Source organism: Dunckerocampus dactyliophorus, chromosome 1 (genome assembly GCF_027744805.1).
Source record: "Dunckerocampus dactyliophorus isolate RoL2022-P2 chromosome 1, RoL_Ddac_1.1, whole genome shotgun sequence".
NCBI classification, from domain to species: Eukaryota; Metazoa; Chordata; class Actinopteri; order Syngnathiformes; family Syngnathidae; genus Dunckerocampus; species Dunckerocampus dactyliophorus.
Genome location: NC_072819.1, coordinates 40322600 through 40340477, shown reverse-complemented (window position 1 = coordinate 40340477; position 17878 = coordinate 40322600). Strand labels below are relative to the sequence as shown.

The 17878-nt window shown below is 40.8% G+C and overlaps 1 protein-coding gene across 9 annotated transcripts in view; it reads left to right on the top strand.

Moving 5' to 3' along the window:
* camta1a (calmodulin binding transcription activator 1a) overlaps positions 1-17878 on the top strand; it is a 363687-nt gene that overhangs the window by 59481 nt on the left and 286328 nt on the right. Inside the window, exon 1 of one of the 9 annotated variants that reach the window (XM_054797852.1) lies at positions 6478-6558. The exons of the other annotated variants lie outside the window; for them this stretch is intronic. The gene's annotated coding sequence lies outside the window, so the exon portion shown is untranslated. Of the gene's footprint in view, positions 1-6477; positions 6559-17878 lie in introns of those variants that run through there. 9 annotated transcript variants of the gene reach the window in all.

The following is a 17878-nucleotide window of genomic DNA, read 5'->3' as shown; positions in this document are numbered from 1 at the left end:
GTTACAATACGATTAAAAAACAATACGTGAAAACTAGGGCTGTCAAAGTTAACGCTAACAGAAGTTTTCTTTAACGTGCACACGTCCTGTTTGACCCTCAGCCCACACCGTAGTTTGAGGAAACGCAGCGGTGTGGCAGTTGATGTGAATGAGAAGCGGGAACAAATATTGAGCAGAAACGGGCAAAGAAAAGGGTATTTTGAATGCTAAGTTTAGCATCAAAGCCCTGGCAGATGGCTCTCTCGACAAGACCAAACTTATTTGTGTCGCTGTGAGAAAAGAAAAAACTAGAAAAATACAGTATAATAGTCTATATGTGCAGCATGGGAGAAGATGCATTCCAAAGTTAGATGGTGCGTTCGAGGACCAGCTAACAAAATGGGACAACTTGTCGCTCGCATTAAAAATGCAAAAACTGTGGAATTTCTGACTGTATATTATTTTTTGATGTGTTAATATGTCAAGTTGTGCAATATTGAGCATTGATAAATGAAAAGAGTAGTAGGTTATAGTTAGTATATAAGTGTTAACTTACACATTTACACAATCAGCATTATTCTGCCCGCGGTCCTCCCTCTCTCTCTACTGGCTGTGACAGTGTTGTGTTTGGCAATAATAATCTTCTTCAACTCCTCATCACGCTCCATAGTAATTGCTTGCTTGTCTTATGTAAAATATAGTGGCTGGGATCATCTCGCTTTTAAGCGGAAGTAGAATAATATGACATCAAACGCACCCTTTTATGTGAACGCGCACTGAGCACAAAGCCGAGGACTGGACTTGGCAAAGTTGATAATCACCATTGCGGTACCATTTAACTTTGTTTGGGGAACTTAGATTTTGTTGAGCCACTTTCGCAGTATACCCCACTGTCACACAGAGTCTGATGCTCTTTTAGGACTTTATTCTGACCTAAACACATCAACAGCGGTGCAATTCCAACACCAAATATTCAAGAGATTCAAGATTCAAATATGTATCTCCAACTCACATCACTAGCCACTTTGTCATCAAAATGACACTTCCTCATTGTCACTATATGAGATGCATTCACAGACACTCCGAACATCACAACAACATACAGAATGCCTGTATGTGTGGTCTAAATAAACAGAAATATAAAGAAAATCAGTAAGTGGATATTCTTATTATGCGTAAGTACAATTTGCTGCATTTACGTATGCTTAAAATCCCAGAAAACACAGTCAGGCTTTCCTCTAAGATTTCTGAAGCTGTGGCGGTGGGCTGCATGGGACTGCCGTCGTTGTGTCGTGCCGCTACTGCGTCTGTATTTTTTTTTGTTATGACAAATAACAATTTTTATGATATTTAACTTATTTATTCAACGTTTTTCAACAAAGAGCAGAACATTGCAAAACTGTTAATTTAATGGCAAAGTTTCTGAGAGCACTTAAAGTGAGAGTCTAGAATGTCAAGCCTGCTTCTCTTACCTGACGGTTTTACGGACTATTTTCCATTCACACAATAATAATGAACCAAGTGAACATCAACACAAGACCGGTCGTGTACTTGTATCTAATCACGCATTTGCCAGTGCCAACAAGGCAGACTGGCGATTCCGGTGCAAGTTCATCAAAATAAAGCACATTCAAAACATTTTTATGATATTTTTATATATTTTCAAACTAATAGTGGTCAATATGTGAGTAAATACACTGTGTTCCAAATTATTATGCAAATAGTATTTTAATATAAACAAAAAATATTTTGTTTTTCAATTAAACTCTTGGGGATTACTGATATAAATCTCGGACAACTGTCATAATTAGTTTGCAGGTGAGCCCAATTAAAGGAAAACTACTTAAAAGTGATGGTCCACATTATTAAGCATGCCACCGATTTCAAGCGATATGAGAAAGAAAAAGGATCTCTCTGCTGACAAAAAAAGCATCACATTTTGCAATGCCTTGTACACGGCATGAAAACATTCAATAATGCACAAAAGCTTTTGTAAGGTGAACAAATTTGTGGCTGATTCAGATGACAGCCGGGATTGTGCTGATAAAGGCATAATGAGAAAGGTTTCTGCCAAACAAATTTATGGAATCAAGAGAGCACCTGCTAAAAAGCCATTACAAAGCAGCAAACAGGTATTTGAAGCCGCTGGTGCCTCTGAAGTCCCATGAACCTCAAGGTGTAGATCCTCCAGAGGCTTGCAGTTATGCATAAACTTACTATTTGGCCACCACTATCCAATACTCACAAGCAGAAATGGTTGCAGTGTGCCAACAAATACATGAAGATTAATTTTCCAACAATCCTGTTTACTGATGAGAGCCGTGCAACCTTTGGGTGCGGATGGATGAAGCAGAGCATGGCCAGCATATCTCAACATGGCTGTGATGTCAGCAAGGAGGTGGCTGAATCATGTTTTGGATCAGAATCATTGGGAGAGAGCTGGTAGGAGGCACTTTATGGTCATTGAAGGTGTGAAAATGACCTCAGCAAAGTATGTAGAGTTTCTGACTGACCACTTTTTTTGATGGTACAATAAAAAGAATCACCTTCTGTAGCAACATGACCTTCATGTATGACAATGCACCATCTCATGATGCAAAGAATACCTACCTCTCTGTCATTGGCTGTTCTGGGCATAAAAGGAGAGAAACCCATGGTTTGGCCCCCTTTTTTCCCCTGACCTCAACCCAATTGAGAACTTATGGCGCATCGTCAAGCAAAAAATCTGAGGGTCGGAGGCAGATCACAACAAAACAGCAGCTGTGGAAGGCTATTCTTGACATCTTGCGAACAAATTCAAGCAGAAATGCTCCAAAAACTCACAAGTTCAATTTAAGAATTGTGACGGTTATATCAAAGAAGCGATCATATGTTAACATGTAACCTGGCCGGTTAAAATGTTAGTGATTGAAATTGCTTTTGCTTTCACTAAATGTGCAAATTCAACAAATGACAATTTTTGGTTCTTAAACTGTGAAATGCTTTGAAACGCTGTTGTGCATAATAATGTGGAACAGTGCATTTGAAGTTTTAATACAAAAATGCTGTGCTGTACATTGGGAGGTTTGTTCAAGTAACATTCAAATTGTACTCTAAAGGTTGATGACCTGATGAAATCAGAGAAAAATATCATTTGTATAATAATTTGGAACATTAGGGGTGCACTGATCGACCGGCCACCGAACAGTATCGCCCGATTTCCGTGAAAAAGCACGGTATTGGCAAATACCGATACGCTGATCACCTCCACCCCCGTTACAGCATTGAGGATATAGTTTTCTGCCCACTTTCCCGTCATAAAGCCAAAACAAGCATATCTGCTGTATGGGACTTCCTGTCGTTGTGAGAGTGATGTAAGCTTTGCACCCGCAAAACATGCCATGAAAAATGTCTCGCTGTGGTGGCGTGCGGCATTTGGGGAACGGGCACTTGGCAGGGTGTGGTGAGTTTTCGAGTTTCACGATGTGATCATTGGTTGGGCGGTGGAGAATGTAGCCAAAATGCTAGACACGTGCAGTTGGGGGTCTAATGTGGATAGCCCGAAAAGTGTTTGGATTCGTCTGACGGGAGGAAACCGGGTTTGCCTGGGGGCTCCAGGTGGAGCACCATCAAGCTGCTCTCGCATCCAAATTCTCCTTAAAGAAGGCACCTGATCCTCTAGGTTTCATCAGTGGTTTTGAAAAAGTAAGTCAAATATGTTTTTGTCTAAATTTTATGGTTCCCCTTTCATATCATATAGCCCAGGGGTCACCAACTTGCATGGTGCCCATGGGCACCAGGTAGCCCTCCATGACCACATGAGGTGCCTGCAAGCCTTCTTGTCATTCAAGTTTTCAGTTGATAATGTGAGAACACTAGAAAGAAATGCATTCTGAAATACAAAATGTGTCTTGTGGATACAAGCATTTTGTTCATGTTCTGGTAAAACAAGCATATTCGGTTTGTTTGTGTTGAAATAAGCTATGAAAATAAATGTTGCAAAAATGAGTAGCTCTTGGCCATTTTCATTTTGTAAAAGGAGCTCTCACAAGAAAAAAAAAGACGATGGTGACCCCTGATATAGCCAATTGTAAATAAAAAAATTACACTTTCTATGTCATTGGTATTGGTCAATTTCACTCATGGATGATCAGCATCGACAGCATAAAACCCTCGCAGCATTGGAGCATCCCTACTCAACATTGTTTTCAAATTTTACTCTAATTTTTAAGGTGTGGCAACTTTTATTTTTTGTAGTGGCGAACCGCCACAATCAGTTACATGTAGCGGAAACCCTTACAGTACACTCACAACATGTGAATTCAACTTCAATGACCACAAACTTCAAATGTTCTGCTCCTATTAAAGAAACTAGTGTTAAGTAAATTGATTTTTGGACGTACGTGCTAGGTTGTAGCTTGATTTAAATTTTCAGTTAATTTGGAGTTGTTAATACATACACATACTGTATATATAATCCTGGCCTGTCATTGATCTGTCTTTCAATAAAATACAGTTAAAACGGGCATTTCAGACATAGTTGCAAATGATGATTAATCATGATTATTTAATTTGAAAACCATGATTAATCTTATTAAAAATTGTAATCATTTGACAGCTCTAATTAAAACAAAACAGAACGACTCGATGAAGTGTAGAAATGACACGATTTGATAGATTCGGTGAACATTTGTCGATGTACACATTAATATTACATTAGAACATAAGAAGCCAAACTATAAAAGTGACATTCTTACAGTATTGTTAAATGTGTAAAATACTACAGCATATCCCCAAGCATGCTTTAAGGCACTGACAAAAGTAAAGTACAAAGACAAACAACAGCAGAATCACATGACAAATGTAATTATTTTTAGACCCGCACTAAGAAAAGACTTGCTGAGTCATCTACTGTTGTTTGATGGGATGTATATAAAATATATCAGTAAAAAAACTTCAGTCCAATCAATAATGAAAAATAAATAATTTGTGCATAGCTCCTCAAATAATGACAAATTATAAATTATAATGGCCAAATTTCAGCCTGAGCATAGTCTTTTGAACATTTAAGGTAGGTAACAAAAGGTGCAACATTTAAAAGGAAACCAAAAAAGGTAAGCTGCAGCCCCACAAAAAAGGGTACCATACTCGTCTCTGCTGGTCTCGCTGGTAAAGCTTTGGTGTGCTACCTGTGTATTTCAGAGCTGCTCCGCATAGATCACAAATGGCATGGCTTTTGTAATTTTTTTCGTCCTTCTTGTAAAAACCAAGAGATGGTCTAAACTTTACATTTTTGTTTTACTGAGGGGTGATTAGCTAGCGTTAGCACGCTGCTACTATTTACATCCATTCTCGACTTCTGTAAGCTACGGAGCATGCGGGAGAATCGTTTCATCGGCAGCCCAGGCTCTGGCGTTGTTTAAGAGGCGCACTGTCAACCGATTGCTAGTCTTGCGATACCCGATGCATGTGTCTACAATTGATTAAGGATTTATGGCTGATTCTTATCAATCAAGGAGGCTGCTACTGACGTAGCTCTCGCTTTTCAAAACTGATACCGGTTTATCTTTCACAACACTATTTCAAAGAATGAAAATGTGTCCATACTTCTGACTTTTACTGTATGTAGAAACGTGCTATTTCTGTCCATTTAATGGACCTTAGCAATTTTTTTTAACTGTTGCATTAAAAATTATGCAAACCGATGTTAAATAGATTTTAATAAATAATAAAATAAGACAAATAATTCTAATTTCATGCCTGTTTTTGCAATGAGATTCTTACTTGGCCTGTGGTCTTCTCCTTCACAAAGTTTTATGGAAATAGGTAAAGTAGTTTTTGCATATTCTTGCTAATCAACAACATACAACAATGAAAACTTAACCTCCTCTGTATTTCTTACAATATTCACAAAACCAAATGTGAAGCATCTCGTGCAAACTTCAATAGATAAATACTTTCTACGCTGACTGTACATCTTTTTGCGTTCTTTACTTCTGACAAACAGCAAATGCCTCTGACGTCTTCGCTATGCCCGAACATCACACATTTTTGTGGCTGCTATAGTTTTAAAAACCATCGTTTTTGTTTGCGAGCCCACTATTTGCACTATTTGTGTGTAAGCGTACAAGAAGAGAGGGCGGGAATGAAACATAAAGCTTGAGTGATGTTTCAGCAGTGTCCCGGTGTCTTGCTAAGTCTACCTAATTTTGCTGAGAGGTTTTAGAATGTGCAAACGCACAATTTATGGTCTTTGCACTGTTAAAGGATGATAAAAAGATGCCTTCTATTGTTTAAGGGTTGGAGTAAGTGTGTCTGCGATTCACTAAAGCCTGAAATAGCCCACCGCCACTTAAGGAAACGGAGCGGCTCTGGTTCCGTCTCGGCTGTGAATCAGCGCTTACTACAGCATTGTGTCACATTAATATTTGAGTGCTACATATTATCAAGTAGATGTAGGACTTAAACAGCACTTGCACTGAAGTGTACTTACATCAACTCCTTGTTTATTTCTTCCAGAGACATCCATGCAGTCGCCATAATGGTTTCAGTGTTTGTATTGAACATGACCTCTGACCCCTGACCTCCTGCATAAGCTTGGTAATCATTTCATTTATTTTTAATTTGCTTCAGTCATGGCCAAAGGTTTTAGGTGCGACTTAAATTTTTGTGCTTCGATAATTCTGCAGCCTCAGAATTTTTTGAGAAAACATCTCACATGTCTGTTTCTGTATATACTGGGGCCGCACAGTGGCCTAGTGGTAAGCATGTTGGCCACACAGTCAGGAGATCTGGAAGATCTGGGTTTGAATCTCTGTGTGGGCATCTCTGTATGGAGTTTGCATGTTCTCCCCCTGCATGCGTGGGTTTCCTCCCACATTCCAAAAATATGCATGTTATGTTAATTGGAGACTCTAAATTGCCCTTATGTATGAATGTGTGTGTAAATGAATTTGAATGTGATTTTGTCTGTATTGCGATTGGCTGGTGACCAGTCCAGGGTTTACCCTGCCTCTCGCCCATAGTCAGCTGGGATAGGCTCCAGCATACCCCCTTGACCCTAGTGAGGTCAAGCGGCATAGAAAACGAATGGGTGTTATATACTGAAAAAAACAAGCCATTTTTGTGGGGATCACAAAAATGAAATGAAGCATCCAAGTTATAGAAGAGCAAAATTCAAGTTAGTCCTAAAACGTTTGGCCACAACTGTACTTTATGATTGATTTGCCATTTTAATCATAATCATTGCCAACTGTCTTTCACTAGTGCTCATCATTATTTAATTATTGTGTTTGGCTTTGTAAAAACGTTGTTGTCATTTTAGATTTGTGTTGTGTTTGTTCTTTCTTTTATTCATTACTTCTATAGTTGTCAATATGTTTGTTGTTTGGTAATTTATTCATGTTTCTTCAAGAGAAGCAACACATTCTTGTTTTTATACATGTATTGCAGCCCCTGTTACCACGCACTATTTTGCAGTATCATATCCCTCATGATTCTTTTGATTTTTTTTTCCCCCTTGAAATTGTACAGCACCCCCCCCCCCCCCCCCCCCCCCCCCCCCACACACACACACACACACACACACAAACACACACGAGGTCGTTTATTCTTTTCCATTTTATTTCCAGTTCTGGTTGGCAGTAGCCGTTCAGTAGCAGAGCGGGAAGGGCCAGGACTCGACGTTTGCTAAAGAAGGGAGGGGGTGGGATGGGATGGGGAGTTGGAGTCGCAAGGTTGCAGCCCAGAGCAGTAGACTTGCTTGTCTCAGCAGAGTAAACATCACCCCTCGTCTGCTCACAGTAATGACTAACAGAGGAAGACGTGCGCAGAAACACTATCAGGAGCGCTACCTTGTCCCGGCAGACCTCACGCATACCCTTCCTATCATCTCCCAGCCTTTGCATTCCTAAACACAAGTAGATCCATCCTGAGCACTGGTATTATTAAAGGTGCTGTGCATTTGCCCTTGTCGGTTTGTGTCGCTGAAAGCTCGGAGGGGCACCTACCTTATACAAGACGGATAAGACGAGCGGCTCACTGAGCTTATTTCTAGTGCAGTCTAATAGTGAACATTCCGACTTGTTTACTCTGACTCATCGGACCCCAATTGGGAGCAGTCGAATTGCAGTACAACAACAGGAAATTATGAGTGATTGGGAGCATCTTGAGATCTGACCTCCAGTTGTTTGACTGATTTTCTTTTAATTGCTTGCCGTCTTTCACTTGACACCGTCACAGCATTGCGCTGGAGGTGAGACGGATGAAACGCTTGCATATTGCCAGGAGCGTGATAAGACGCACCGCCTTGGAAACATTTGCAAATGGGATTGCAATCAAGCTGCGGTCGTCACATTGCCGTCCACGTGTTAATGAACAAATATGAAGATTTATAATTGTTTCACAACATTCAGTCACTGATGTTTTGGTCACATTTGTCGTCAGTAGCTTTTGTTCACATATTCTACTGAATACCTGTAATTTATTTTGAATTGAAGTTTAATTTGACTTGTCAGCAATTTATCTTGTGGTTAAATGAAACACTTAAATGTAAGAGAGAATGCAAATTCAAACCAACTGGACTTAAATGTTCCAGTCGTATGATCAGTATTTCCTCACTAATGGTCCAATGCACGAGCATCCATCTAAGATACTTTATATTAGGAGCACTATTTGCAGATCTGCACATAATTGAATGTACACACACGGACACATTTTTAACTTGATTTGCATTTTATTTATCTAGCACTATTTTGTCGGAAACATTTGTTATACTGAGACTAATAAAAGCATATTGTACAGTAGTGAGGGCAAAGTAGTTCCTGGAGTCAGGTACTTGTACTGTGGAAATGTACTGTGGGATGTACATCAAGAGACAACATCATTTGCAGAGCAAGGTTGTATCAAAATAAAATCCCCCCATGTGTGTCGAATTTGCAACCTAAGAACAGGATTCATTATCATGCCGCCACACGAGAGACTCGAAGAGGCTGAGGGGGAAGTTCTTCTACAAAATGGGATGTGGCCTAGGAATTTGCATGGCAAGCGGAAGCCGACGCTGGGACCCTGTGAGGACAAGTCTTTGCTATGCCTGGTGATGTGCGAGACAGCAGCAGAAGATTATTGTTAGCATACCGAGAAAAGACCATGCATTCCAATGATTCTTCAAAGCGCAGGAAGAAGACAACACCTTCGCCCCCCATGAAGCACAGATCGCTTTCAGCACAGATGATTCTATGTTGACGTAATGGTGCCAGACCCCACCCCCAACCTTGCAAGCAGATTCAACATCTGATAAAGAAGATGGACCCCCTTTTCAGTTAGATGCGCATCCATGTTTGAGTAGGGAAATAGGTGCTACAAGATAAAAGAAAGAAAGAAGAGAAGATGACGGCCAAAAATCCCTTCTTAAGAGGCTGTTTTATATGTGTTAAGGCAAAGCTTGTGAGTCTTCTGGGCTGAAGTAACACATCAAAGACCCTCTTTCTCCCCAAGCGGCTGTAGTCTTTAAAATAACTCATCATATTCAATCATGCGCTCACTCACTGATCTTGCAAAAGATACCTCCCACCCTGTCATTTTGTTCATTAAAACCAGACTAACACAGGTTGCCCCGTGTCACAGAAAAGCCCAGTGCAGCGATCACAACTTGTCTTCCTTGTCCATTGTTGACCTGTTTTGTTAACCCTATCACTCTGTATCACTGCCTGATTACTCAATTAAAAGGCACCTTTATGCAGCGAGAGTGCGCTCTGGAGTTGCCATGGATGCTGTGTAAAAAGATACAGAGAAGCGTTATGTGGCTCCCTCAGCACCATAATGTTACAGAAAAAATTCGCTATCAAGCTAAACTTTCACGCCCAATCAGTGAGAACTGTATGTTGGACTTTTTTTAAGTTGCAAAAATAAAAAGGGCATCCCAAGTAAGCCACGGAGGATTCGTCCATTTTATAGTCGACTATGAGAAGAACTAGGATTAATAGAGCTCTCCTAATATGCCGCGCAGTGGTGGTCCCCGAACACCCTGATCAGGTGAGGCCCGGTGAGGCAAAGATCATTTATAAGTGGTTCATTATTTTACCTCCACAATCCTCTGCCTGCCATTGATTTAATAAACACTGATGTATCTCCTTGTTGAAGGGAAGTGCCATTTTTCGTTCCTCAGATTTGCTATCTTTGTTATCTCTCTCATCATTCTAGCTAAGGCTTCAGCAGTAATACACAGCCAAATCTTTGCTGCGAACAGGAAGGAGCTCCATAGTGCAATTTTACTGCCACAGTAAACATACAGTATTCTTTTTAATGTCCGCTGAAAAATTCTTGAGAACATTTTATCTCTTTGACTGGAGCACCCATACAAGGTTTTATTTATCATCAACAGTTGGGTAAAGATATGCCAAGTGCGGCAATTATCTGCGAATGGGGCTACAATAATTAATGATCTATCAATAATGATTAATGCATTTGTTTTTGTATGTTTGATGGAGCCATAAGCCGTGTAAAACAGACAATGAGCTTTGCCATTGTGTATTCCCTGTGGTGAACAGAGGCAGAAGCACCAAAGAACGCTACAAAAAGTGCGGTGAAGTGATGAAAAGAAAAACGGACTATTATTAAGGTTAACTGTCAGTAAAAGCTCCTGATCTGTTTTTTTGTAACTGAGAGGCCTGTTTTTTCCTGCTGGTTGCTCCTGTGCAGGGTTAAAAGCAGTTTGTGGTCAGGCTGGGTGTGTAAGGCGGGCACATCAAATCAAGATGAAATGGAATGATCAATTTACCCTGCATTAATCCCTCCTCCCCAGCTACATTCTATTGATTTTTTTGTTCCGCGTTCCTGATAACAAGAATCATTTAAAGGTCACATTTTGATGTCTGTCAAAAAGAAAACATTCTTAATGCATTGTGTGTGGCCTTTAAGGCTTATGTTTGTCAGAAAGCACAGAGTGAATCTTGGGATTTCAGACAGATTATACTGACAACAGGCCAAATAGCAACTAGGTGTTGACAAGATGCCACTCTTTTACCTTTCAACAGATATAATTAGAAATTACAGTTTCCCTTCTAGGTAATACTTACGATACATGCCAAAATTAGTTCCATCTAAGTATACATTTTTAATTCATCAGAAAACGGCAGACTTTGGAACCCCCAGTGGAGTTGCTTAAAATAGCTTGGTAGTGTGCTGTACTGATGGACATGCAAAATATTGCTAATGAGAGTTTTGGGCATGTGTTCAGTACTGCTTTTGCTCATATACACCAATAGTCTCCCTCACTTTCTTCTCAGACATCACACAAAGCGAGGTCTTGCTTTTAGCTTCCTCCTTTGCTTCCTTCTTTCTGCTCTCAGGGCGTCCATGCTGGATACCACACACATGCTGCTGTATGAAAACAGTAACTGGTCTGATAGTGACCTTTAGTTGCTCCGGCTCCAGGATATAGAGTTATGCATCATGGGCCACTGCCTGAGGCACATGGGATTTTGGGAGAGAGTTGCTTTTGCACTTTGGGTTGGACAGTTGTTTGAAAGATAAGTCATTTTTCATTTATGGACACAAACGTCAATTAACATGTAGCTTTATCATTGGCCAATTCAAGTGGCACTTATTCAATGAAGAGTTTCATTGCCACTTTTTCAATTCTAAACATAAAAAAATCATCACCTGCCGGCATACTGCTATAAATGGGCATAGTTCTGAATTAACAGGTTAATGCAGTATATACTGTATCAGTGGGTTGTAAAGGACACTTGTTCCACCATCTACAGCTGGTACAAGCTTCAGTCATGCCTAATCACATCAACTTCTCTCATCTCCATTAGAATCAGTTTAATGGCCCGGGAGGAGCACCCCAACTGGCTTCTCCAGGGAGAAAATTGTCCTTGTCTGGAGGTGTGGAGTTCTAATAGTAAAATATGGGACCTGGAATATGATTACAATAAAGCCTAATACACACTTTCCATGGAAGTTGGTTAATCTGCAGGAAGGTTTTTGGTGATGTCCAGCAGTCTTTCATTGATTTTAGTTAAATAAAAATAAAAAAAAGAACAAAAGTGCTGCAAATTTTGCATGTACTTTCAGTACTTTATTTCTGGCCATTTCTTCTGTTTCCCAAATAAATATTTTCACATGAATTCAAAAGAAAAATAGTACAATGGAAGAGGGCTTTGCGCTGATGCCTCACAATAAGAAGATTCTGGGATTGCGTTCATGTTTTTTTTCTGAATACTATGGCTTCTGCGGTCCAAAACATTCTGGTTTCTCCCGGTCTAGTGTGTACCCCATCTCCCACATCATCAGCTGAGAATTGAAGATGTTACAGCTTCCCTGTAACCCTGTGAGGCGAGAGGGCATGTGTTGGTTGTGCTTACAGTATACGTAGTTTGTTTGATGGCTAGTTTGCAGGATTACAAAACCTATATCATAATATTTTTTTAGTGGAGTCAGATGGATAGATAGATACTTTATTCATCTCCAAGAGAAATTCACATTTCCAGCAGCTGTGCAAAAATGTCATGATAAACTTAAACGCTTAAAAATATGTTTAGGTTTGTTCAGCCTTGGTGGAAATCTGCACTCTAGTGAATGCCATTTTAGCTCTGTCCTTTCACTCTTACTTACCTGTCCTGGATGTCTTACACGAGGAGAGAGCTGACTGAAGAGCAGCCAACCCTACCACTCATTGTGGCTGGGTAAATATAAAACCTCATTACCGGGGTGTCATAGAAAATTTGTGCACTTTCTGCTCCATCTAGCAGCAATTTTGCTGTATAAGCACTATTCTTGTTTGTTTTAAGCATTTTCACCAAAGAAAGGCACGGAAACTGGAGCCTCTTCCCCCACACTAGTCCTTGGTAGCCCAGTTCCTGCAATATTGCCTCTTCCTCTATACATGCTGCCTCCTTGTATTTGTGTAGGTAATGACTCTTGGGACATACTCATTGGCCACTTGTGCATGGTCTGGCCCCACTTCACACCTAAAGTCTGGCATGTTTGGATGGTGGATCACTCCTCTTGCAAGTAATAAATGACTTCCTAAACTTTCCATAGTCGAAATAGTAAGAATGACCAGAAATAAGACTCAAAATAATCCACAAAGTTGTAGAATTTGCAGTAAAACAGCAATGTAAAAGTGATGGGACAAGGTTGTGGCTTGAATGCCCAGTGTGAGTGCAGGCCAGCGGGGGCCAGGAGAAGCAGGGGGAGTTGCACCCAAGGCCATCATGGTACGACTGGCCTAATTTGAGTACATCCTTATTTAGTTACATGTAGCTGATTGGTCAGATGCTTTTCCTTTTCAAATACGTTGTTGGCTTTGCATTCACATGGCATGTGTGTGACAGGATGGAAAAATAGTGGGATATTTGTCCCCAAAGATCCAGTTTTCGTAAGATGTATGCAAGTGCAGCATGGGAGAATGCACAATGGTGTGTTCAAAGACCGTCAAACAAAGTGGGACTGGTCGCCACTTGCAACAAACGGCATGTACTGTACATGCAAAAACTATGGGATTTGTAACTATTATTTTTGCAATGAAATAATGGCCCATTTCCAAAATGAATACGCATTTACATAAACCTTGATGTAGTTATTTACAAATGCATTATTTTTTTCAGTGGTTATTTTTCAGCATTGCACCTGAAAGCTTCCCGCCGCCCGGTTCGACCATGCCCACGGACGCCGGTGATTGGGGTCCCCTGGTGTACACTACACTGGCTCCCTCCTCCCCGTGCAAACTCTCCTGCGCAACATGACGTGCACCTCCCAAAAAATCTAACCATGCGTTGCAGCAACGCAGACCATAAAGGCTGCGATTGGCGAAGTTATAGTACATTATTTCCTGTGTATATATACTATATGACTCGTACAGAGGGTGTACAGCGAATGCCTTCTCGAATTTGTGATCAACATTTGCAACAAAAGTGACAACAAATGAGGCTATTCTTGTTCCAAAGATAGGAAAATTAAGTGTACAAAATGACAAAACAGTTTTATGGCATGTCAGAAGCGTTCATGACTCATAAAAACACCATGAACGTCTCTTATTAAAGGGTCATTGAATTCACTAAATGAGTAGCACAGTAACACAGTAATTTTTGTTGGCTGTAATGGGTCGCCCGCCCTTTGTCAGAGTCAGTGACATTTGATTGGCTACCCGTCATCGTGGAAGTTGCCCATCCCTGATGTAGATCAATCACATCTAACTATGGATAGAAACATAATTTTTTCCTTTTCAGTGATAATTTTGGGAGCAGAACTTTCCAGAAATGCTCTAATTAACTAAAAGACAAATTTACAATCTTGACCTCCCTTTTTTGCCTGCAGCTTTGTCTGTGTTTATTGGGAGGGTGTGTGTGAGTGGGTACTGATGAGCTGGCCAGTGCCACTTTACAATATAATTTTAAAACAACATCATGGAGGTTTTGTTAAGCAGCCTAAGAGTCTACTGGGGCATTTAATTCTGTTGATGGGTCAGCAGGGAGTGTACACAAGCAATATAATTTGAACAGAAAACAACCACAAAATGTGAGAAGAAGATTCTCTTTCCCTCTCTGGTTAAGTTTCAACCCATAGCTACCTACTGTATATAGAAAATGCAGTTACATGCAACAGTGTTCCACTGCCATTTGCTTCAAATACTGTAGCGTATTCTTTCAATGTTGGTCTTTTTACATCGACCATGACCTGGTTTTAGAGTGGCCTTTTATTGTAGCTAGCCTAAAGTGCACCTGTGCAACAATCTTGTTGTCTAATCAGCCTGTTGCTCTGCCACGCCTGTGAGGTGGATGGATTATCTCAGCAAAGGAGACGTGCTCACTGACACAGATGGAGACAGATTTGTGAAAAATATTTGAGCGAAAAAGGCCTTTTGTGTACGTAGAAAAAGTTTCAGATCTTTGAGTTTAACTCATGAAAGCAAAAACAAAAGTGTTCCTTTATGTTTTTGTGGTCGATTAATGTTAGGTAGCTTCCTGGTGGTGTATGGACTGTTAACCAGTGAGCATCTGGTGCAACCACAACTAACAAATGCATTTGGGGACCCTTCCTGGCATAGTGCAATAGAAACAAAAGCATGGATGAGAAGTGGGCTTTGTTGTTAAGATACAGCTTCACATGGGTCAAAGATAAGGCTGGATCACACTGCTTCCCTCCTGCAGAGCTACCTTCTAGCATATGTGCATATTTGTATGTGTTTGCATGACTGACTTTACCATGCTGTTCACTTCCAGTGGTACATGTGTTAAATACAGCAGGTTGATCCTCAGGTACCAGAATGAAAGAGGACACCTTGCCATGCTATGAACAAGATGAAACTGTCTATAGTATCACAACTCTAAAAGACTCACTATCCATTCTTCAGAGACTTGAGTCACCAATGTATGGATGCTGTGTTTGGGCGCTGGATTCTGTGGAACACACTAGTTTGTTAGGCACACTATTTGGCCGTATGATAACAGAGACATATTTTTGACATACTGCATTTTTTTTTCATCCAAAACTGAACCCTATGTAGGTAACAGGTCCATACAAAAAGACACTACTGTATATGAATCCTGGCTAGTGTGGGGGTAGATTGATGTAGTGTATACAGTACAGCCAATCATAGTGCAAGGACTCATTACATGAAGGCTTGTAGACATTGTCATGATAATCTGCAAAAGTTCAAAACTTAACATTAGCCTACCACAAAAAATGTCCAGTGTCCACAGGCTTCTCTCCACTGTATATAGCATTAGCCATGATTAGCAGCTGATGTCTTTGCACAGGCTTCTGACATTTCCCATGTCCACTTCATGGGATTCAAGTGTATATTACTGTAATACTCAACTAGCGAATCATGCTCAAATTAATGTTTGTATTTTGTGCAAATTCAGTTGATTAATTTAATGTATCTATCTTAATGCTTTGGCTGGTCAAAGTTAGTTTAAACTATATTCCAGCAGACATAACTCTATTCGGAGTCTTTAAACAATCTAATCAGTGGAAAATGACTTGATGGAACTTGCTGACATAACAACATGTTCGCAGTGAGGATTAGCTTAATTTTTATAGGCTGCATTTTGTCCTTCTGGAATTAAGGGGAAAAAATGCTTGTTTTCAGTCATTAGGTGCTTTGAGCGGAACAGGTGTGTTCCCCAGACACACCAGAACTATAAGAATTGTTCAAGGAATTTGCAGTGCTAATACTGCACTCAATGGGGAATCCTATAATGTGAAACCACCCAGTGAATTAGTTTGTGAATATTACATTGTCTAATTCAGTATCTGTGTCTTGGGCTGTATTATTTTGTCCTGTTGTGTTGTGCTCTCTATTGGCCTGTTGTGGGAGTGTAGCCCTGGGACTCACTGAGCCACACAACCGACCCAGTCATAGGAGGCCGGTTGTCTGGCTGGAGCAGCCAAAGAGAGTAGTTTGGCCCTTTCACTTAATCATAACGCAGACTCGCTCTTGCCTGATTGTATTCGCGGCTCCGGGGATCTGCCATAATTGGATCCTTGTAAGTGGGATGGAGGCGCTAAACAACCAGATTGCTGTTTGTTTATACCTTTTCATATATTAGTAACGTGCCGAGATTTCGCAAGCAGCCTGGGCCTTGTCTCACTGCCTGCACAGCTAATTAGTAATTCATTCTTAACATATGCCTCAATTGTGACCTAGTACAGCAATTTGTGATTGACTCAACTTTAATTAAGGTTTCTTGTGCGGACTTTGCTTGTGCATGGACAGATAGTGGGCTCTTGAGCGGCACCATTCTGCAGTCTGACTAAAGCCGGCCTTCATATTCACATTCATCTTGCTGAGCTTGGAAAGAAGTTTCTGATGTTTACGTAATCCCCAATGTTCAGAGAAATTCTGAGGCTAATAAACAACCCAGAACATTACAGGTAAAAACGATCATTCTTGTACATTCAACTGTGAAAAACATTCTAATGCAATGGCAATATCATACAGGCAACTTGGCAGCAAATCCAATCATCTCCACAATACTAAAATAGTAATTAAATGGTGACAGCTGAACAGATTACCTGCAAAATGTTTGTGGAGAAACACATGCAGAGAAAGGGGCATTTTGTCACATAACCTCAAGTTCCCCCACTGATAAAGCTCATTTTCTTTAGCAGTGGGGTAGAAAGAGTAGAGAGCACAGCCCATTTGGTTTTGGCCCCACGTGGGGCCCACAGGGGTAGCCAGCGTTTTATTTAAGGTCACTGGGAGTAAATGGGATTCAGGCTGTGTCTGGCAGGTTGCAGTGGACAGGGCCGAGACCGGGGCCTTCCACCCCTGCTGCCCCGGGCTCCCTCTCCATCTCTTTTTGCAGCTCTTTTGCTGCCTTCCATTTCCCTTTCCTCGCAACACCTTTACTCTTTATACTAGCACTGTGTCAAAGGGTAATGGCATGTTAAAACCCCCTCGGGTTATTCAAAAGGGCGAGGGCAGAAAAAAGGCCCCAAAAATTCATTTTAGCTAAGTACTGAAAAACAAAATTGTGTAGTTTGAGCAGAGCCTGCATTGTTTTGTGCACACCGTGTGATACCTGAAACACATGCCTCGCACGGTAAACCACATGGGATGATCCTCTGTGAAGTGACACTTTGCTCAAGCCACTCTGTTATAAAGGCTGCATTAGGCTTTCAAGGGGACGAGTGGCCATCAGAATCGAAATACTTTTCTCTCAGGTGGAGGCTACAAAAAGCTACAATAGGATCTGGCTGCCAGTCAAGCTTTGTATCAGTGACTGTGCTTTTGTGAGAATATGAGAGGTCGGACTGTTCTCCCATCACAGCATGATTCAGTGAGAGTCAGAGTGAAAGGGATTTGTAGTCTAGGCTGCTGCCAAACTGCTATGCTCTTTTAATACAACAGGGGGCCATGCGTTGTGGGAATGTTGTAAACGATGGCAAGGACACCGGCCAATCAATT